We start from the raw sequence: 23656 nt of genomic DNA, 5'->3' as shown, positions 1-23656 counted from the left end.
TGTGTATAAAGTGACTGCAACGTGTGTTGAACACCATACATATGTTCATGTATGCAGATTGTACAGTTAATATTACGTCTGTGTTTTTCATGTTGTGATTTTGTTTATCTCTGTGTCGTTGCAGTTGTTTACCTGGCGGACGGCGCGTTATTGTTTAGGTGTTAGCTAGCATTAGCCTTTGAAACGAGTGAATGCTTATGCAAATAAACCTGTGGAAACAGTAAGCGGATGTCCGAGCCTGAGTTTGACACAGTTTCATCAGTTCAAACACCCTTTACGGTGGGAGTTATTACACTAAGGTAATTAGTTCAATAATACTGTACAAGGAGGGATTACCTCTGTTGTTGTTCACTGTGAGGGAAATGTTACAGAAGTCATTAGGTTTCAGTCCAGCGGATTTGGTGTTTGGCCACACTATGCGCGGCCCTCTACGCCTGTTACGAGAGAAATTTCTCTCAAACAAAACTAGTTTACCTGCGCGTATGGCGTCAGGTAGTGGCTGTGTGGTCTGTCCTTAGTTTTTATCGTTTTTGTGTTGTTTTTAACGTTGTTAGTAAGAAATCAACCAACTTGATTGGACTCTTGACCCTCATACCTAAAAGTTTTCTCTCTCAAAACATGGAGGCTTCATATTGTTATTGTTATATGGACATTGTTTGCCCTGGCACAGTGTCTGTGTGATCCTCGCCTTGGGCAGACAGGCAGGATCCAGTACTCTCTGTAATTTTTATTAAACCTGAGAGATCATCATCAGCCACTGATGCACCTGGACATATCTGGGGAAGTCCGTTCAACAGCGGATATCTTCCATCAGTCCCGGTCATCAATTGCGGAAACGGGGAAGGCGAGGAGGAGTCAGACAGAGGTTGAAGCGTCTGAAACTTCAACGTATACCACTCCCCTCGATACTACTCGGCAACGCCCAGTCCATCAGAAATAAAGTCGATGAGCTCCAAGCCAACGTCATCCACCTGGAGAAATTTAGGAATGCGTGCATTATGGACTTTACCGAGACCTGGCTTACGTCAACATGGAGGAGGGGTGTGTCTCTATGTTAATGAGCAGTGGTGCAGAAACATCACTGTCAGAGAGACTGTGTGCACCGCGGACATTGAGCTGCTGTCTGTGTCTGTGCGCCCCTTTTACCTTCCACGTGAATTCCCCCAAATATTTCTGACTGTTGGGTATATTCACTCTAAAGCCAATGTAAACAATGCGGTGTCATACTATTATGCTACGGCTCAATCAAGGGTGCTTATAAGGCTGTTGCACTCCCTCCCCTTGGCTCCTCCGACCACAATACCATCCTTCTTACCCCCACCTACAAGTCACTCTCTTTAAACGGGGCAAGACAACAATCAGACAGGTGGAGATGTGGACTGATGGTGCGATCGACGAGCTCAAAGGAGCCTTCAAATGTACATACTGGAATGTTTTTAACTCCTCTGAACTTGATGAGAGAACAGAGGTGATATCCTCTTATGTAATGTATTTAAATGACTCTGTTATCCCAACCAAACATATGAAGGTGTTTAACAAATAACAAACCTTGGTTAAATAGAGCAGTAGAGCAGCATTTTTCAACCACTGTGCCGCAGCACACTAGTGTGCCATGAGAGACCGTCAGGTGTGCCGTGGGAAATTATCCAATTTCACCTAATTGGTCTAAAAACTTTTTTTTTAAACGAACAAACTTGTTTTTTAAACAAATTAGTTATTATTGCAAATAATATGCAATTGTCGAGTGTCTGTGCTGTAGTAGTGACTAGCAGCGTAATCATGTAATACTCTTTGTTATCACCAGATGGCAGCAGGTAGCAAATTGCATTGTACGTTGAGACAAGAGAATTAGTGATGCATGAATGTGACAGGTAGTGGTAACAGCAATGTGGCTAGCAAGACAATGATGGGGAGGTTTTTGAAAAGAAAAAATACTAACTCTGAACTGGGCCCTGGACAAAATTCAGACCCAAATGAAGGCCCTAGTATGAGTGGAGGTCAAAAGAAGGCAAATACGGTGAGCTCAAGACAATACAGCGAGAGTTACCTCTCACTTGGATTTACTTTCATCGGGGATGCAAGGACACCGACTCCGTTGTGCTTGGTGTGTGGTGAACAGCTATCAAACAGTGCTATGGTACCAAGCAAGCTTAAACGCCATCTCCAAACGAAACACCCTTCACTTCAAAACAAGAATGCAGACTATTTTGTTCGCCTGCGTGAACACACGGAGAAACAGGCAACTTTTATGAGAAAAACCACAAAGGTAAATGAGAGAGCCCTTAAAGCTAGCTACCACGTAGCTGAACTTGTAGCTATATCAAAAAGGTCCCACACCGTAGCAGAGACAATAAGATTACCCGCCTGCAAAGCCATTGTAAATGAGATGCTCGGACCTGAAGCAGTTAAAGAAATAGCCAAAGTCTCTCTCTCAGATAACACCATTTCCAGACGTATTGATGTCATGTCTGCAGACATTGAAAGTGCGGTTTTGGAAAAGATACGTATCAGTGAGAAATTTGCGTTGCAACTTGACGAGTGTACTGATATTAGTGGACATGCTCAACTCTTGGCCAATGTGCGTTTTGTGGATGGAGACACAATCAGAGAAAACTTCCTGTTTTGCAAGGCATTGCCAGGAAAAGCAACAGGAGAAGAAATTTTTCGGGTCACATCAGAATATCTTGAACAAGGTGGACGAGTGTCTGCACTGATGGAGCTGCAGCTATGGTCGGGCGCACCAAAGGCTTTGTGAACAGAGTGAAGGAAAGAAACCCAGATGTGACTGTTACGCACTGTTTCTTACACCGTGAGGCCCTCGTGGCCAAGACTTTACCAGAAGACCTAGCCCCTGTGTTAGATGATGTTGTGCACATGGTAAACTTCGTAAAGACACGACCTGTGAAAAGCTGCATATTTGCATCTTTGTGTGAGGAAATGGGAGCGGAGTATAAGGCCTTGCTGTTTCATACGGAGGTCCGATGGTTGTCGCGCGGCAAGGTGCTGGCCCGTGTGTATGAGCTGCGGGAGGAACTCAAAGTGTTTCTGACGAATGAGGGGTCCGATTACGCAAACTGCTTGCAAGTGATGAGTGGTGCGCAAGGCTGGCATACCTGGCGGATATTTTTCATCATCTGAATGAACTGAACACACGAATGCAAGGCCGAAATGAAAACCTGCTCACAAGTACGGATAAAATAAATGGATTCCGTTCAAAGGTGCACCTGTGGCAACAACATGTGGAAAGTGGCAACCTTGAAATGTTCCCACTCAGCAAGAAATGGCAAAATGTTCACACTGCTGCACTGTGTGAAATAATAGGTAAACATTTAAAAACTCTTGAGGAGAAGATGTCATTTTATTTCTCTTCAGCCTTCACTGAATGCCTTGACTGGGTTAGAGATCCATACAGCTCAGCAGTTGTTGGAAAGGACGTGACTTTACAGGAGCAGGAGGAACTAACTGAACTGAGACAAAATCGTGGTCTAAAGCTAAGCTTTGCTGATCTACCTTTGGACAGTTTTTGGTTGACTGCTGCCAAGGAGTTCCCCATTCTGGCAAACAAAGCTATTCTGACATTGCTCCCATTTTCCACAACATATCTGTGTGAAGTGAGCTTCTCAAGCCTGACTGCTATAAAAAAAAACTAAAAACAGAGAGAGACTGAGATCTGTTGAGGAAGAGCTTCGTGTGTGTCTTCCTTCAATTCCCGCCAGGATATCAGTTCTGTGTTCATTCAAACAGGCACAGGTTTCACACTAAATGAGTAAAATACACTGAGATTGACATTTCGTACATGCAACTCTTGATATTTCTCAGTGTGGAACAATGAGATCTTTCCCAAATATTGTTGCTTCTGTCAGAATAAGCATTATTTTCTGTATTCCTGCTAACAATGCTTTTGGACAAATTAGCATTTGCAAAACACTTTGAAGTTTTCTAAGTTCTAACTGCTAAGAAGTTTTCTACTACTTCTTTAAGTTTTAAGTTATAGACCAGATTGTTGTGGCATTTCAGGTTCCAGCTGTATTTCTGAAGTGGACATGTTAAGTGCACTTTTTATTTGAAAGAAGAAATATAAAAGATGATAAAATAGTTTTTTGTGTTTGTTTGATTCCTATTCAAGACACTTTGATAAGAATGACTATATTGTTAATATAGGCGGCTATAGAGTATCATTTTTTAACGTTTTTGGTTGGTGGTGTACCTCATGATTTTTTCAATAAAAAATGTACCTTGGCTCAAAAAAGGTTGAAAAACACTGCAGTAGAGGATGCACTGCACAGGAAACATAAGGCTTATTCACATGGTGGAGACAGAGAAAAATCAGAGGCTAAAAAAGAAGTTAGATATGAAATTAGGAGGGCCAAATTACAATATAAACAAAAAAATTGAGGAGAAATTTCATAGGATGGCATGAAAGCCATGACAGGCCAGGATAGGAGGCATTTAGTGAATATTCAGAGCTTGCAAATGCATTCAATGACTTTTATTCACGTTTTGATGATGAATACGACTTCTCAGTTGCATATAGCAACTTGTGTGATATGTGGGGCAAATGTAGTCTGACCTCTCCACTTACTATCACTGCCTCTGATGTAACATCTGTGTTCCTTAAATGCAATTCTAGGAAGAGTCCAGGGCCAGATATGATTACTGGGAAACTCCTAAAAGTCTGTGCAGATCAACTATATGATGTTTTTAGTGATATATTTAATTAATCTCTTACTCAGGGGAAGGTGCATCACCTAAAGAGCTAAATGATTTTAGACCAGTAGCTCTCACTTCATTGGTCATGAAGAGTTTTGAGCGACTGATAAAGGAATCTCTGATGAACGAAATACAGGAGCTGCTTGACCCGATGCAATTTGCTTATCGGCCAACTAGAGGAGTGGAGGATGCTACCACTACTCTATTTAATCCTTTTACAAGCATCTTGAGGGTAAGAAAACCCATGCTAGACATTTATTTGCAGATTTTTCCTCAGCTTTTAATACAAGCCAGTCATCTTATACCGTGTCCCTTTTTAGTCTTGATATTGGAATGGTGAAATGGCTGACTTTTTAATAGGTAGGCCTCAGTCAGTTAGGGTTAATAATGTCTTATCCCGAAAGAAGATGACTTCTACAGGTTCTGCACAGGGGTGTGTCCTGTCCCCTTTATTTTATATACAAATGACTGTAGGAGTCAACACACCGACAGGGATATGTATCGGCTATGTTGTATTGTATTGTATTGTGTTGTGTGAACTTGTACTTGGTATTGTCCGCTGAGACTTTAGGTTAGCAGTCCAGGTAGTTGTAGGGGTGAGTGGCTCTTTTGGTTTATCGCTTTTTCTCCTGTTTATTTCATAGGGAGGCAGGTTAGAAAACTGTAATTTGATTTCTTTGTTTTTGGTTAGGTACGTCAGATTGTTTTGTTTGTTGTTTTGGGCCATGCTGACCGTGAAGCTCAGCACTACCACTTTTTCCTCAAGACTGAATAAATGATCTTTTGTTGGACTGCAGCTCTGTGGCCTTGGTCATTCTTGGGAGTGGGGAAAGACGGGTGCATCCTTTCTTGTTGTGTTCAGTTCCCCTAGGCCGGGCTTGCCAGACTAAACGAGATTCTTCGAGTTTAGTGGCACGCCATTTGTGTTCAGATTTACGTGCCTCTTGTTTTAATTTACGAGTCTGCTGGCTATACCATGGTGCTAGCCTTCTTTGTTTAATTGTCTTCTTTTTCAGAGGTGCAATAGAGTCTAGAGTTGTCCGTAATGAGCCTGTAATACTATCAACAAGATGGTCTATTTGTGGGTGGCTAAAGGAAGTAGACAAGTCCTCTGTTACAGTTAGACATGGCATTGAATTCAATGCTGAAGGAATCACTTCCTTAAATTTGGCTACAGCACTATCAGATAAACATCTGCTGTAGGAGTTTCTGCACAAAGGCTTATAGTCCAGTAGTATGAACTCAAAGGTTATTAAAAAATGGTCAGACAGAAGAGGATTCTGTGGGAAGACAATTAGATGATCAATTTCAATGCCATATGAAAGAACAAGATCAAGAGTGTGGTTCAGACAATGAATCAGTTTATTTACACTTTGACAAAAGCCAATTGAGTCTAATAGAGATAAATGCAGTACTAAGACTATCATTGTGGTTGTCTACATGAATGTTAAAATCACCTACAATAATTACTTTATCTGTTTTAAGGTTCAAGCCTGATGCAAATTCTGCAAATTCAGATAAAAATTCAGAATAAGGACCTGGAGCTCGATATACTGTAACAAATAAAATTGGCTGCAATGTTTTCCAGGTTGGATGAGTGAGGCTAAAAACAAGACTTTCAGATGAATTATAATTTAGTTTAGGTTTGGGAGTTATTAATGGACTTGAGTCAAATGGCTCCAACTCCACCACCTTGACTGGTACTTCGAGGAATATGAGTATTACAATGGCTGGGAGGAGTGGATTCATTTAAGCTAACATATTCATCCTCCTGCAACCAGGTTTCAGTGAGACGGAACAAATCAATATCATAATCAGATATTAATTCATTGACTAAGACAGCTTTAGATGACAAAGACCTGATATTCAGGAGTCCACATTTAATTCTCTTATTTTGGACTGTTGGAGATGTTGATTTAATTTTTATTAAGTTTTTATGATGAACTCCTCTTCTGTTTGTTTTATCTTTAAATAATGTAGGTGGACGGGGGACAGACACAGTCTCTATACTAAAGGACTGGGTGGGCAGCTGCTCTAATGGAGGCGCAGAGAAGCGTGTAAGACTGCAGCTCTGCTTCCTGGTCTCAACTCTGGGTTGTCGACATGGTTTTGGTCAGCTAATAAACTTGGCCATGTTTCTAGATATGAGAGCTGCACCATCCAAAGTGGGATGGATGCCGTCTCTCCTAATCAGACCAGGTTTTCCCCAGAAAGGTGTCCAATTGTCTATGAAGCCCACATCGTTTGCTGGACACCACCTCGACAGCCAGCGGTGAAATGACGACATGCGGCTAAACAACGTCATCACTGGTCACATTGGGGAGGGGACCAGAGAAAACTACGGAGTCCGACATCGTTTTGGCATATTCACACACCGATGACACATTAATTTTAGTGACCTCCGATTGGCGTACGTGGGTGTCATTACCACCGACGTGAATAACAATCTTACTGTATTTACGCTTATCTTTAGTCAGCAGTTTGAAAAAAAAGATTTGATGTTGCCCGCTATGGCCCCCAGGATGCATTTAACTATGGCCCCCGGTGTCGCTAACTTCACGTTTTTCAAAATGGAGCTGCCTAAGACCAGAGTTGGCCTCTCAGCGGGTGTGTCTGTTAGAAACATGGAGGCGGTTGGTGGTGTACTGTGGGCTTTAGTTTGGGGCTATGCCTCTTTCGGGCAGGCTACAGGGGACTGGCTAACTATCTGAGCTACCGACTGTTCGGTGGTGCGGTACTGTGCCTCTAACTCACTGACCCTCATCTCCAAAGCAACAAATAAACTACATTTACTATTACAAGTACTGTTATCGCTAAAGGAGGATGAGGAGTAACTGAACATGTGGCACACAGGGCAGGAGAGAGCAGGAGAGGAGAGAGGAGGAGAGGACAGAGTAGGAGAGGAGAGAGAAGCCATTGCTGTAGCTAGGCTAGTTAGTGTGACTAACAGAAACTGGTGAAACTAGCAGATTGTGGTTGCTAAAGTTAACAGACCTGTTCATGCACAAACGGAACAAGTCTAATGATAGTGTAGAGATATGTAGATAATCAATGATGTGAAAAATATACAAAAATCTGTTTGGGTGAGCAGAGCAGAGAGCAGCGTGGCAGTACCACCGATAACCGGACGTGACAGAATACGCTTACCATAAAGTGAGCCTCTGAAAATGTCCCTGATTTATTTATTTATTTTTTGTGATGTTTTTACTTCTTGACTTTTGCTGTCCCTGGCATGTTGAAATGATTTGCTGTTAGAATGTACTGTCGCTGTGCTGTGGGAGACAGTATGTTTAGCTCAGACATCTTGCTGTCTGTCAACTTCATTACCCTCCCAATGAGCCTGTGAAGAACTCTACTGTATTTGTTTGCAGTCATACCAACTTGACTTGATGAAAATACACAAAATGATAAAAGTCAAACTTGCCAGAGACATTTTGATCCGAGTCTGTTACTCGCCTGTTTGACACTAAATTGTTGTTACTGCAACTGCATCCTGTCAGTAATCATCGCACCTTCAAAGTTCATTAATATTATAATGACATTCACACTATTCCAGACGGATTTGATCATCAGCCAATGTGGCTGGTAAATTTCTGACGTTACAAGCCAATCATAATTTCCACTAGCCACATTTTTTCCCGTGCAAAAAAGACAGATTATGAGAGCAACAGAATTCATTTGATCATATTATTAAGTAAAACTTAATAGGGGGAAATTCAGTTTGTTCACGTCAATGATGAATCCTCCATGCATACCAAAGTTTGTCACGGAGTCCCACAAGGTTCTGTACTAGGACCACTTCTATTCAGAGTATTAAAATAATACAATAAAATAAAACTTAAAAATTACATACAAAAATTATTAACTTATTAACATTTCATTACTCATTAACCCTTACATACTATTCAGGGTCTAATATGACCAATTTTTTGTACATAAAAATAAAATAAAAACATTAAAACTTTTCTTTTTAGCTAGAAATTTTACGATTTATCTTAATGTGACTCTGAATATACAAAAATGGAAACTTTCTAAACATGTTTTAGTGCAGATAATGCACAGCAGTGGGTTCCCATAGAAACCATGCTCACACATCCCGTGAAATAGACGGTTAAGTGCCTGTAGTTTTGAGAAAAAAGTGGCCAGAAAATTTGAATGAATCCAGCCTCCAGGTACCTTCTCCTTCCTTTCTGCTGCGCTGCACCTCCACCTTCTACGCCCCTCCCCACAGATGAACCTGCCGTGCACACTACACGCACTTGAAGTCTTGTGCCCATTATTTTTGACGCTTGATGCGAGCAGCACGTGTCAATATCCACAGAGCACCTTGAGTGGGTGGAAGCCAGACGCAGAAAAAGCAAAATAGCAATCTGTTGGATTTTCAAAATAAAAAAAACCCGTGCAAACTGCCGGTCGTAAATGTTGTGGAGAAATCAGTTGAAGCTGAAGTCAAAGGTCAATGGTGAGGTCAGGAGGGAAGAAAGTGTTCGGGAGCCTCTGATGTCTTATGCTGTATTATTTATTGACACTTGGCCAAGGAGAATTAGAGACACTCTCAAAGTTCATCAGAAGTGCCTGAGTTGGTCTCACATTCTGCCCACTCATCCTGGTGGATAGACTTTAAACCCCAAGATAACACCACAAATACAGATGTAGCAACTCAAAAGTTCCCGTGTTTCCGTGATGGTCACGAATACCTGGAGGATGACTTCTTTACTGTGTTTTACTGGCAGCTTTGTGGATACTATTATTTAGATTGCGTCTCTAATGTATGATCTATAATTAATTGATAATTTCAAAAGTAGATCAAACAGGAAGTGTGTTTGTGAACAGGAGGGTGACTTATTGACTATGTTGTAATTTTTGTTCATCCCATAGGATAAATCCTGCATAAATAAATTAAAGTGTAGGCTAAATGGGACTTCTTGAAGCAACAAGTTTATTTTTTCCTGAATTTCCATTTAGAATAATTGAAGAATAACAACAGCAATAATACCTCCTGTTGAATATTTGATCACAGTTTGATCGTTGTGAGACGCCATTTAAAGAGGGAGAATACCTGGTGATTAACAGCCTTTTGGAAGCCCTTTGTTATGCAGGTATTTACTGTAGTGCACGCTTTAGGCCAGGTAAACCCCACAAACACCTCATTAGCATTCAACCTTTTGTTTGTTACTACCGTTTGACTACCGACCTTGTGATTTGAGTGTGTTCATGAACAGGCGTAAATAAAACTCCATGAAGCAAGAATCTGAATATATATATATATACTCACACAAGAATACACAACAAATTTGGGGCACATGTAATCCTTCAGCTATTAAAGTCAGCGCGCTGCTTTTCGCGGACTCCTTAGTCTTTCGTTTATACGGTTTCGGACCTTTTGCCACTGGTCCCCAGACAGGTTCGGGAAGCGCTGGGCAACGTGCTGGTGTACACGGTCTTTTAAATTGTCGGGCAGTGGACGTTTTCCATTAGTTCACAGTCTTCCCCCAACACTTGTAAACATCAAATGGAGTAAGCGGCATGAAGACACTGGCAGTGTATATCTCCGGTCGAGTCTGGCACAGTCTGAAGAATTCCTCCTCCTTTTAGAAAAAAAAAAATGCTCGTCTCTGCAGCTCTATGTCGTGCACAACAACAACAAGCCCTCCCCTCCAAATAAACTGCTAATTAAAAAAAACCTCTCGCTTGTATCGGCAGGTCTGACACACAAGCCTGGCAGCCCCGTGACGTCCGAACCATTTTTTGTAACTTTTTTTAAGGGTTAGTTTGTTGTTTACATGCAGATAAGCGAGAGAGAGTGCGCGAGCACAAGAGAAGAGACGCTCCTGTAATTATTTAAAGACAGAACAGCCTAGATGTTGTTGATTTGGTAAATAGCGACATGTTGGATATAAACACCTTAAATTTAATTTCAATTCATGAACACACTCAAATCATACGGCTACTGTATAGTGTTCAGTACTCAAACCAGCTGCATTTTCCGCTCTGTGATCTGTGACACTGGGAGACCAAAAAGCCCATTACTGTAAGTGCGAACAAAAGTTTGAGCAATGAGAATGCTAATGAGGTGTGTAAGCTACGTCATCTCCAGGTAGAACTGTAAAAAAGTTCTGCGAGAGAAGCGCCATCTCCTGGACATACCCTGTAATTACATGAATGGGTGGAGTTACAGTAAAAAATAGACACGCCCAGGAGAAGGAGGGGGGTCAGTCCGGTCACGGAACTTGGCTGGCAGCCGGCTGGAAGTCAGCTGGAAGTCGGCTGCAATTCAGCTGGCTTTCAGCTTGAAGGGAACTTTTGAGTTGCTACTACTGTACTATATGCCCAGAATTAGTCAAAGAGAATGGAGGTGTTACTGTCAACATATTCTAGTCTGGAGACACAGATGTCTGTTTACGCAGATTGGAACATCAACAGCAAGCTATCTATTATGTCTAGGAAGGCAGCAATAGGTCTCTTCCACCCTGGCCACCACAGTGTTGAGATAGACTGGCACCTTTGGTTCTCAATCAAAGCCAAACAATACTACCCAGGACCTCAAGGCCCACACGTGACCTCGTGTAACCTAAGGATAGAAAATTCAACAACAGTAAAAACAGACAAAAGCGAAACTAATTAACTATGTGGCATATTTACACATGTAGAAACATGTTTAGGAGAACACGGACGGACCAAATATGCCACGCTCACGCAATGTGTTTTTTAATACAAGCCTAAATGAATTTTAACCCACATTTGGCGGGTTGGCGGGTGTTAATTTAGAGCCCTGATAACATACCATTCTGTCTATGCAGCACTGCAGTCACCTCCACTTGGCTTGAAACATGTTCATTTTGCAGCACTTTTGTAATGCTTTAGTAATTTAACATTTTAGCAACCACTAATTGATTGGTGTTTACATACACTCTGTGTACCCATAAATCTTTTTTATTAGAATTATTTATATGCAACATTGCAGGAGAATCAAGCATATTAAGCAATTACTCGGGCCAATCCACATAGAAAGCACTTGTAGAAGCCTTTTTTTATATATCCGTCACTTGCCTGTGTCACATATACTTACATACATACACCATTTTATGAAACGTGTCAATCCACACTGACTCCAATACTCCGGCATGGGTCACCATGTATCTTTTGACTCTGAGTCTATTTTTTGTCCTTTGAGGTGTAAATGATTGATCAAGGCTCCCAGCGTAACTGTTCGCTCTCCTGTGTCACTGTGTGTAGATTCCATCTGTTCACTACGATGGGCAGGGAAGTAAAATCAACTAGAAAATTTCAAAAGAAATTTTGACTGTGCCTGACACTGGCCCCGTCGCCCCCATACATTATTACTGACACTGCTCAGAAAATTCAGTACTAGAAAATTCACGCAGAAATTTTGAGAGTGACAAGCGGGCTGTTGCCGGGGGTCTGTACACCTCAGTTAGTCATTTTTAACATGTTTATTTAGACACAGGCGCAGCTAGCGCTGATGCGCTAGCAATTGACATGTTAACATTAGCATGTTAGCACTGATGCGCTGACGCGCTAGCAATCAACATTAGCATGTTAACATTAGCATGTTAACATTAGCATGTTAGCATTAACATGTTAGCGCTAATGTGATAGCAATTAACATTATCATTTTATCATTAGCATGTTAGCGCTGATGCGCTAGCAATTAACATTAGTAATTAGCATTAGCATGTTACCATTAGCATGTTAGTATTAACATGTTAGCGCTGATGCGATAGCAATTGGCATTAGCATGTATATACCATAGATCCACTAGAGTCACTTGCAGGTTGGATGTTCTGGGGATTTCGAAGTATCTCAATAATTCAGTAAAAAAATAAAAAATACCCTGAATAACGAAGTGTTACGGAATGATAGTGCTGCAGAGAGTCTCTGCTGGGACGCTGCTGAGACGTTCCTGCACCCTGTGTGAGTGCTCTCATTGATTAGACTGGCAGCCATCAGCTCCAGTGACCGCGGTGCAGCTGTTCCGTGGTGCTTAGTTGGCCTTAAGGCAAATCAAGTTGTGCCTGTGTGGCTTATTCAGCTAGGCAAGTTGCTACCAAAGCTTCACCCTGGCCCATATTTCACCCCACAGCACAACATAGCTGTCGGTTCCCTAAAGCTTCCAAAAAGGGAAGAGACTTCTCATGGGAAAGCTGCTAATGTTCATGAAATTTTCACAAGTGTTTCTTGTTTCTGAGTGGAGTTTAACAGCAGAGATCACTTGGCTAACTGGTGGTTGTTAGCCCAACAAAACCAAACTAACCCTGAATGCTGGTTCAACATTCACTTGCTCCCCAGCTTGCCCAGATGGCACTTTGTTTGTCTCTGCGATGTCATCCAGAGTATAGACGCAATGTGGGGCTTATTGCAACACAGCTGTCTAATTAACAACACACACCCATGTACAGCACCCCCTTCTGTGACTTGAACCCTTTGGTACATCCACTTTTAAATCCTTGTGTCATGTACAGTAGCTTCTATCCTTTAATGTCTTTTCATCTCAAGGCTTAGTGTTGTTTTTAATCTCAACATAGTTTGAGAGAACTAATAATGGAACAAACTGCATCTCCCTATCAAATCTTTCCTTCCAAAAAGTATTCCTTCTCTACAGTTGATGATCCTTGCTGTGTTATCAGCCTTTCCTCCACCCTTTGATTCCTCTGCTCTTATCTTGTAAAATGTATCCACCTTCTCTCAATCTTTAATCCTCTATTCTACCATTTTCTTTCCTCCTCTGCTCCTTTTTCACCAAAACCTCAGTGCTTTTCTTCCAAAATCCTTTTATTTTTTAGATTCACTTCATTTTTCTTAAAGTCCTGTGTGTAGTATTGGGTGACATCTAGTGGTAAAGTTGAGTGAATACCCCTCACCTCAATCCCTTCCAAGCTTGTAGGAGAAACTGCAGTGGCTGTGAAGCTTGCAAAACATGTAAAAGGTCCTCTCTAGAGCTAGCTGTTTGTTTGTCCACTCTAAGCTACTGCAGTTCTAGCTATAAAATGGCTCATTTAAAAAAGGTGACAAAAACAGAGCCGTTCTTATTTTTAGGTTATCATATACTTATGATGCTGAAGTGTGTTTTAAACATCTCCTGTAGAATATTGTGTTCTTTTTCTAGCAACACACTCTCCTTCCCTAATCCTCTATCCATCCTTCTCCACCAGTCTCCAGCCATCCAATGCCATAGTGTGTCTGTGTCTGTATTTGCATCCCTGGCATCCTGCCAGTTCCTGGAGTTACGTCTTGTTGGCGAAGGTGCCTGCAGTTAGCTGATCAAACATCGCACAGGTCAAGAGGGAGGGATGATATTGGTGTTACACGCCATCATCATGCTGGGCCATCTACCCTGGGCGACCACAAATCTCATTCACTGTGTGCCAGTGTGTGCGTGTGTGTGTGTGTGTGTGCATGCCAAATAGAGAATACATGCTGTTTAAATGCACTTCTACGCCTTTGACGTTAACCGTGATGACAAGCGACAGTTACAGGGGCTTCCATTTGAAAATAAAACAGCAAGCCAGCCGTGTTTACACTGATGTCAGATTATGACAAGAGGACATATAATGACATGTCTGTTCCCCTGCAGTATTTACTGATGAGTCGGCTTCCATCAACACTAATACAGCTTTTAATTGTTCGCCACGAGCTCTGGGCCCTTTCCCTGCTCAAATCCAAAACCATGTGTGACAGAGTTAGAGGCTGAAAGTGGTTTCTAATTGAAGAAGCTGCTCAGTTATGTAAGAGGGACAGTTCAGTAATTGGTTTAACTTTAGTCCTCAACTTCTCTCCAATGCGTCATGCTTTATCATTGAGCTGAGTCCAGAGAGCAAACCACTCAGTGAGCGCCATTAGACCACATTAAGAAAGATTAAGGCCACCATGTCGATGCTTGGAACTGAAGGGGATGCCCGTATACCCTGGTATTCATTTCTGATGACCGACTTTCTGGTTTTGGTTTGGCAAAAGGGATTAGTCAAATGTTTCCCTCCTTCTTTCAATCCTGCCATCTCTTCATCCTCTCACCCCCTCCTTTTTTTCCCAAGCTGAGTGGTGATTGGTCCTTTCACCCTCACAGATGCTGCCCAGAGATATCCGCCCAGCCAGAGACACGTTAGCTGCTTGTGAATATGCTCAAAGACATGAAAGTCCTGAGCACTGCTAATCTGCTAGCTCTGAATCTCTGCTCTGCTCTCTTTTTCTGCCCTCTGTCTCTCTGCAGTCTTTTCAGTTTATTCTCTGCTTGCTTCATGCCAGTGAAGTGAAAAGGGTGGAACGATGTTTAGTGAATTATTCAGATTCAGGGAGCTAAAGCGGAGGCTGCTGCAGCTCACCAGGACTGGTCCTTTGACTGGATCCCCCCAGGGATAAGCTGAAACCAGCATGACCCTCCTCTGCCATACACTGACACATACTTTCATAGTCTCACACAGGACTAGACGAACACACTCAGAGGCCCATGTATACATGGGTGGGCAGGAGAGCTACAACACATTTGCAGTAAAGCTGAGTGTAAGTGCTAATGTGCTTAAAAAAAAAAAAAAAAAAGTAGTGTGTTCATACTATAGACACATGCAGTGAATGATTATGTAAATGAGAACACATGTGTTAAGGTCCTCTGAGCTGATGTTCACTGTGCACCATAAAAAGCAAAAACACAGACATTGATTTTCTTGGAAATAGCACACCTAACAGGTGACCTAACCACGCTATTATGCAACACATCACCAAAATAAAGAGGTACACTCATGGCACTATGGTTAAACTATCACCCTAAAGCACATGATGCTGATGACCAAAGGATGGCACAGGAGGAAAGGTCTGTAATGATCAAAACGGTCACCGTGAAACCCCGCCGGACACGTCCCTGTCATGTCACAGCTGCAACGATGTTTTGGCCTGTCCTGCACGCGAGTTCAAACCCCACCGGGAGGGTTTCAGAAGTGTTTTGTAACGTGTGTGTGAAGCAAGAGCGGCTGCTGACCATTTACGTTGTGTTTTCTCTAATGTACCCAACCCTGCTCTCCCCTCCAATGAACCAACAGGCAGGACGTAGTTCACAGTCTGAATCAGTGAATGACATGGACAAATAAACAAGCATTTTGAAAAATCCCAAAGCCTCTCTTTAGGGTCAGTGAAAGAGGAGAAGTTGATAGCAAAGATTTTTGCAAAGGCTCTTACATGAGCTTGAATATCATCTCTAATTATGATGATGGTAAAAGGAGAAGCAGAGTTATGAGCTCAGTAAATGTACAAAACCTCAGCCTGCATGCCGCCACAGGCTGCAGTCAATAAATAAATCTGCCAGAGTGTTTTTTCTTGCATATTTTCATCTTCTTTTACTTTCCCTTTCCCTTCCCTTCCTTTCAAACCCCCATACCCACCCACTCGCCTACCCCTGTGTGTGTGTGCAGTCATGCTTCAGGCACTTCTCTTCTACGACATTACAAATGAGCTCCAGTTCTTGGCCCAAAAGCCCCCTTTTAATCTTTTGCCCTGAGAAGGATGACAACATTTATAAGTAGACAGAGTTGGACTGAAAAAAAACATCTCCTCTTATTGACGCTGCTGAGTTTCGCTTGGCCCCTGCAGCTATAATACACACACATGAGCCAGAAATGTGTCTGCAGAGCGCGGCCCCGTAGCTTTGGGGAATGAAGAGTGGATTCCCTTCTCCACCGTCGATTTTTCTCCCTCGTTCTCTTTATTTGTCTTCCAGGCCGGGACTCTTTCATTTCCTGATGGCGCTCTCGCTTTATAAAACATGAAAGATGTTTTCTTTAGCCTTCGCAGATAACGTGGAGATTCTATCTGAAATGGGGGGTGGGGGGTGGGGGGGATACCAGGCGAGGGTTAAGGGCCTGTGGAATAGTCGGACTGGAGCCTGGCTTTCAGGCTGTCGGAAAGGTTGAATCCAAAGTCACAAATCTCCTCTGGCACCCATGCGAACAGGTTCAGTGATTTCTTTCTCATATAGGTATATCATCTGCTGTGCATCTTCTGCAGAGGAAGAATGGCACAGAGGGGAAATCACTTCTTTTAATCAGAATTATAAATCTGCTTCAGCATGTAGTCACTATCTCCTTTCACATCGTGCACCATACCTCTTCAGGAAGGCCCCAAAGACAGGTTAGATTAGAGAGGATGCCTATCAGATACACAGCAACCCCAAAACAGAGATTCTATATCCTTCACCCAGAAACAGAATCCCAAAGATCCCAGAGACTCTGAACTACTCGTTCAACGCTCGCTGCAACTTCTGGATTTTTATCGACAATATTATTCATTTGAACAGTTGGACTTGTCAGTTATGTCCACCTACAATATGAAGATATGACATATTTATGGCAGCATTGATCTTTACTGTGTTGGCTGTCTACATTGAAAACTCTTTTTTTCTCTTAATTTTACAAGGACTGATGAGTCAAAATACAATTTACAGAATACAGATGATGTTTTGTCCAGATGTTCACAGAGCTATGTGAAGGATTCACAGCAGCCCTGCATGGTTCTGATCACATCAATGGAACCCGCAGATGCATATTTAAAACACATCATTGAGATATTGTTGCCTGATACAGCTGCTTTTATTAACTGCACACATTAAGATGGAGAGTTTTAAATTGAACAACTTTATTTATTGTAGAATCTTTGGTGTTTAGGTTAGCATCTCCAGTTAAAGCAGCTAAAATTAATATTTATTTAGATTAACGATGTATCAAATGACAATGTGAAGTGAGAGGGTCACCTGTAGGAGCGGATAATGACATAACCATGTGGGGGTTGTTTCTGTTGGCTGAATAATTCTGAAAGGAATGGAGTTGTTCTTCAGGAGAGAAGTAAGAGAAGTGCAAATAATCTGCCTGAGCTGTAAACAAATCTGTATGTTTGTGATGAATTAAAAAAGTTGGCATTATTAATTTTTTTTTTTTTAATAATTCTGGTGTCTTGTAAACTTGACATGGACATCACATTAACAGCCTTGAGCTCATTGTTTAGCTGCTGACTTTAGAGTCACACTCAGCGCTCTCATGGTGTCATGAGTCATGAGAACAAATGAACCTTTTCTCAGAACTCATCATCTTGAAGTGTAAATGTTTTCTGTGTTTCAAATGTGCTGAAATCATCTTTAAGATTGTTTTTCAGTCACATCTAAAAGATTCTCACAGTCCAGACGTGTGAATATTTGATCATGAATGAACTGATTCATATCATTAAAGTAGTACTGCAACTTGTCGGGTTGTTTCTGGCGTTCCCTGAAATGAGTTTCATGAAACAGCTTTGTGTGACATTCAGAGAAGATGAACACACACACACACACACACACACTTTGATAGACTTGAGTGTTCATCGCAGCTAAAATTACAAGATCTAGCATCTGCCAGACAAATCAATCTGAGTGGCAGAGCTTTGCCTCCCGGTCATGCTGTCAGTGTTTAAATAATGCTCACTTCCTACAAATACACTATTTCATTAAAGCGGTTTATTACGTCCATTTCCTCGTACATAAAGTATGAAATTCAGTATACTATAGGCAGCTGCTGTCAATCATAGAAGACTAACATGCATGGTGAAACTTTATTCAGCAAACACTACAAGGACTTCAGGTTTCACACAATGAGTGACAGTCACTAAATATGTGCACACACACACACACACACACAGAAGGGATGGAGCAGATAATCAAAAGTAACAAGAAATGTGATAATGACCGGAAGTAAAGTTACAGACATGAAGAGAGGGGAGAGAATTTCAAATTAAAACAGGAAACAAATATACAAACAAAAAAAACTCCAGACCATGACAGATATCGTTCCATCTCACAGCTGTTCTCTCTGCTTCCTCTCATGTGCCAGCTCACAAATATTGCAGCTCTTTCCATAGAAGAGGAATGCATATGTTGACCTGTTCAGTCAGCTCATGAGATCTCTGTTAAACCAGGAAGCAAGAAATCAAGAAAAAACACAAAGAAAAAGAAGAAAAGAAAAAAATGCCAACAGTCAGGCAGTAACAGGGTCATACATTAAAAAGCAATCAAAAGCATTATAGACAATACGACAGACCATTGGTTTAAAGTTGTTGGGGGGAAGCAGAAATTAATTAATTTGAAAGAAGTAATTTCAAAGTGCAGTACAGTCTGCTCCATTTATAAGCAGAATCAGACACGCACCATGAACTCACAAGATTTTAATGTGGTAAACAACTTTAATTGAGCATCATCCTCTCTCTTTTCCATTCCTCTGTTTGTCTTCACTACTACACTAAATGTATGGTGTACAAATACATCTGACTCTGTTACAAGCCTGCAACTGAAGTCACGGTGCACATTACTCTGAAGCTTTTACTTGGATCTACAGCATACAAATTCCTTTGACTTCTTGATTTCTTAATGAGCTTTACTGAATTGTTGTGTTATTGTTGTGTTTTTGCAGCTTGGGCTGTGAAAACGAGTGCTGAAGCACTTTGCAACTTAATAACCCCCTTTACAATCAGGCCTGTGCAAAAAATAGAAGTTTGTGCCATAGAAGTGCGATCTCCAAAAATGTAATTTTTCTCTTCTCCTTGAGGGCCAATTAAGAGTCTGCTCACAACCCTTAGAGTCCAGTCGACCGATAGAGTAAAAAAAAACAAAATATTTAGATGATTAATTACCTCTAAACTGCAGAAAGAACAACAACAAACCATGGACCAACCATCTAGAAATAACATAATTGGGGATGGAGCTTTTGAATAGCTTGATGTGGTGCACAATGTGCCGTTCTCTTATGATGTTCTGCTGTCTCACTATGAAATATTAATGCACATTGTGTTTTCTCCAGCTGAATGCTTTGTGCTCAAACATTTGCATTAAAGCAGTTATTGCATTTCAGCTGCTTCAAAAGCAAACTGTGATTACATCCTGCTGCTGGGGGAGGAGGGGGGCGAAGCAATGTGTTTGCTGGACCACATGCGGAATCTGTTTTGCATCGCCAGCGTTCACTTCTGTCTCCACTTGTCTTTCACTAAAGTGACAGCATCACACACACACACTCACACACCCTGATGCACTCACTCATGCTACATGTTAGAAAGAAAGGCTGCTCTCTCTCTCACACACACACACACACACACACACACGTACACACACAAACACACTCACATAAGTAACACATATCCAAACATATCAGTGAGGGAACAGCTGGCTAGTTGGCGCGGCCTGCCTCCCGACACTGTAGCATGTTGGGAAATGTTGTCCTGGGTATGTGCATGTACTTGTGAAATCTGCAGAGCCTAAACAGATGTTAAAAAATGCTGCTGGCATCTCCTGCTGTTTTCCTAACCTCAACAACCCCCCCCAGGCCCCCACCTCCCATCGCCATCCCGCTCCACCCTCCATTCTCCTGCATCAATCTCCCTCTATTTTTATCAGTTTCTCTCTATCTCTCCCTCCGTCTCTCTCTCCCTTTATTAACTTTCTTCCTCTCCTTTTCTCTCTCTTTGACACAGTGAAAGAGAGGACCTCATTGCTTATCTTGCCGTCACCAACGCAAGCGTGTGTCCCCCCCCCCCCCCCCCCCCCCCCCCACACACACCCCTCCCGGGGCTTGTTATGGTGTGGCGCACCCAATGACAGATAACGACTGGGCTAATGAATTTCTAAACTAATCTATATTTGTACACAGTTCACAAGGGGCCAAGCAGGCAGAGGAGAGAGTGAGAGAGGGAGGGAGGGAGGGAGGGGAGAGGTAGTGGTGGTGGTGGAGAGGTGGGAGGGGCAGACAGCCAACATTAATGAAAGCGAGAGGGAAGGCGAGGGGAAAGCTAAGCAGGCTGACTAACAGAGGTAAAGCACACGCTGAGTTCAATAATGTAGGCCTGGTTTTGAGGTGTGGCCATGTGTGCCACCTGTCAGAATGACTGTACAGTCACGAAGAAACGAGCAACAGGTCTGGATCAACTCTCAGCAAGGAGCTGCTGATAAAACATCTGCTTGTTTAAAATAAGTTACATAGTCTTGAGATTATTTCCATCTCAATTATTAGGTTGGATTATGGGAAGTGTACAATATTAGAGCTTGACCTGCATCTCAGGAGTGAGTGTTTTGCCCACCCGACTTTGTTAACTTGCTCCTGGTCATGTTCCTGGTTTATGTGCTTCTAATTATGTAAATATGCCATGTAGTTAACTTGTTTTCCCTTTTTTTTTTTTTGCACGGGGTGCTTTATTTTGAAAAATCAACACAGCCTAAGCTGCTCTGTGGAGACTGATGCCACTGACAACCATGGCACAGAGGGTACAGTGTACAGGGTTTAGTCTTAGTCTTAGCCAGGGTGAGCTGAACCTGAAAACATCTGGAGTGACCAATGAGCAAAACTCTACCAAGGGCCCTAAAAACACAAATGCCCTCCTCGATGGTGATGAAGACAATGTTCCCACTAATAATACATAAATTGTCAAACCATGGCTGGTCCAGCTGATGTGACCTCAGGTGAATGGGTGATTGTCTATTCTAATTCACTTCTGTACAGCTCAGTGTAAAAGAAGATTTGAGCTCTGGATTCCTGATGTTTCCACATTAAAGTAAAAAGTCAACTGGAAAATATCAGTGCTGTTAAAATCTTCGCTTTCCCAGAAATGGATTTTATATTCAATTCTAAGTTATGTTCCCGACACAGCTAAGAATTCTGACTTCATTTACTCTCTTTATACGGAAAGGATATTTTTCATTGTTATACTTTTACTGAGTTCCTGCCAGCACATGAGCTCCTCCAAAGTTAGTTTGAAATCCTTACATGCTTCAAGTGCAATTCTCCACTTGGATGCACAACATTAGAGAGCTGATTTATGTTTTGCATTTTCTCATTGGACTTTTAAGTTTAAGTGGGTTTGATGGACAGAACTGCAGGCTCCTGCACACCATCACTGAAGCGTCTGATGGACTGACTAAGCTAAAGCTACAGCTGTTATATTTGAAATTATAATGAGAGGCTCAAACTTAACTTAGAAAGAGAATAAATCACCAGTTTACCAAGTCTTACTCTACCAGGTGTAGCGCCGAAGATGGTTATTAGCTACGGAATTTTGCTGAAGCAGGATGGACTGAGGTCAAAAGATATGAACCAAATTTGAGTGCTGCTCAGTCCACATTTGTGCAGAATTAGATTTGTGTAACAGAAGATTCGAACCTGTAATGTGATGATGAAACTGCGCATGCTCATGTTTGGCCGTCTGAATGTGTGAGTATTAACTTCAACTAAGACCAGAGCAGCACCTCTTCAATTTGACCTGGAAGAAAAGAGTCATCCTGTTTGACCCTTCACTCTTTAACAAACAGAGGAGGCCGAGGGCAGCATTCAGTGTTTCTCTTATCTTAAAAAGCACAATGCATTGACATTAAAGGACTAAAATTATATATATTTTCACCCATATCGAGTAATTTTAAGAGCCAAATGAACTTAAAATGACCTATAAGTACTTACTAATTGTAAAAAAAATAATAATTCTGATGGCTACATTCACAATAGGTATGTCACAAACCCCACATGCTGGTGTGAATAAACGAGAGGGGAATCAGTATGCAACTCTTTTCCTTGTGACTTTGAAAAAGACATGACCCTGACATCTGGATGTGGGTGGCAGGCAAGTGACCCTTTGCGAGAAGTGCTGAGAAGTTGCCAAAACAGCCGGAGAAAATTGAGAGCATGAATATGGTTGGGTTTGCATGCTTCTGTCTGCTCTTAGACTCTTAAAGATTTTTCAATATATTTTCATAAAGGAGGAAGAAGAAGTGCATGAGCTGAAAGGACGGTCTCATTAAGGACAACTGAAATACACACTATGTGTATTGTTCTCTCAGATTTTGACGTGTGCTGAATGAAAAGTTATTAGGATTCATGCCCTGGAGACCATGACTGTTTCATTCATTGATGACTCATCCTCTACCTCTAGGTTGTATATACTACACATATGTATTATATTATTGTATGCAAACAGGTAACAGCTTGCATCACATTAAAATTCAGTGTTTGTATGATGGGATTCAGTTAGCTTTGTGTGACACTGGTTGCTCTTAGTGTTAACTATAAACCTGATAGTTACTGAATTAAAATGACTTTTGGGATGTGGGTAAAGCAAGAGCACGGGGATCTATTTGTCCTCGTCTGTCAGCCCTGGATTTAACAGTGTTTTGGAAATGTGTCATATTACAAAAGCTAAGGCCTGCAACTGTCACTTTATTGCATCTTTAAAAGCAACAATGCACAAAGTTGGCATAAACCATTCCCAAGTCCTGTTGCTTCGCTCCTGATCAGTCCTGGGGCTACACTGTACACTTTCAGAGAAATAAATCTCATCAGTGGCAGCTGGTGCAAGCAGGCTTTCCAAGTGCCAATTATCCAATTCAATTATTTCTTTTTTGTAGGCTTCCACAAATAGTTTCTCTTTTGTTTCAGGCAATGTCAATAAACATGCAGAGACAAATTGAAAGAGGAAAAAAGGATTCAGAAAAGAGTGGTCGTTAGTGGAAATAAGTGAAGGTTAAATAAGCAAGGTTAACTGTAAGTATTAAATGTGCAGAGCATTTAAAGGCAGCATAGACAAATATAGCAGACGTGTTTGTGTGTTCATGTAGAGCCAAAAACTGAGATGACGAATGAGAAGATGTTTTCCCAACAAGGGTTCCTCGTCTTACCCTGTCTACCCAGAATGAACTTTACACGCCAAAGTGCTCTTTTAAAAAGTTTTGTTCAAAATGTTTCCAGCTGTCTGAAGAAGGACTCCCTGATACCAATGTGGACTAAAATGCCCAACAGAAGACACTGGTGACAGATTTACTGCTAGTGCCCCTTCTACCCCAGGCCCTGCCTGGATCCTTTTCACCCCATTGCCATGGTGAGGAAAAATGTTTTCAAGCCCTGTTCAGGAGGACTGCTCTTGCCCTTGACCAAGGCAGAGGGGGAGT

Source organism: Larimichthys crocea, chromosome I, assembly GCF_000972845.2.
Source record: "Larimichthys crocea isolate SSNF chromosome I, L_crocea_2.0, whole genome shotgun sequence".
Taxonomy (NCBI): domain Eukaryota; kingdom Metazoa; phylum Chordata; class Actinopteri; family Sciaenidae; genus Larimichthys; species Larimichthys crocea.
Note: the sequence above shows the minus strand (reverse complement) of the source record.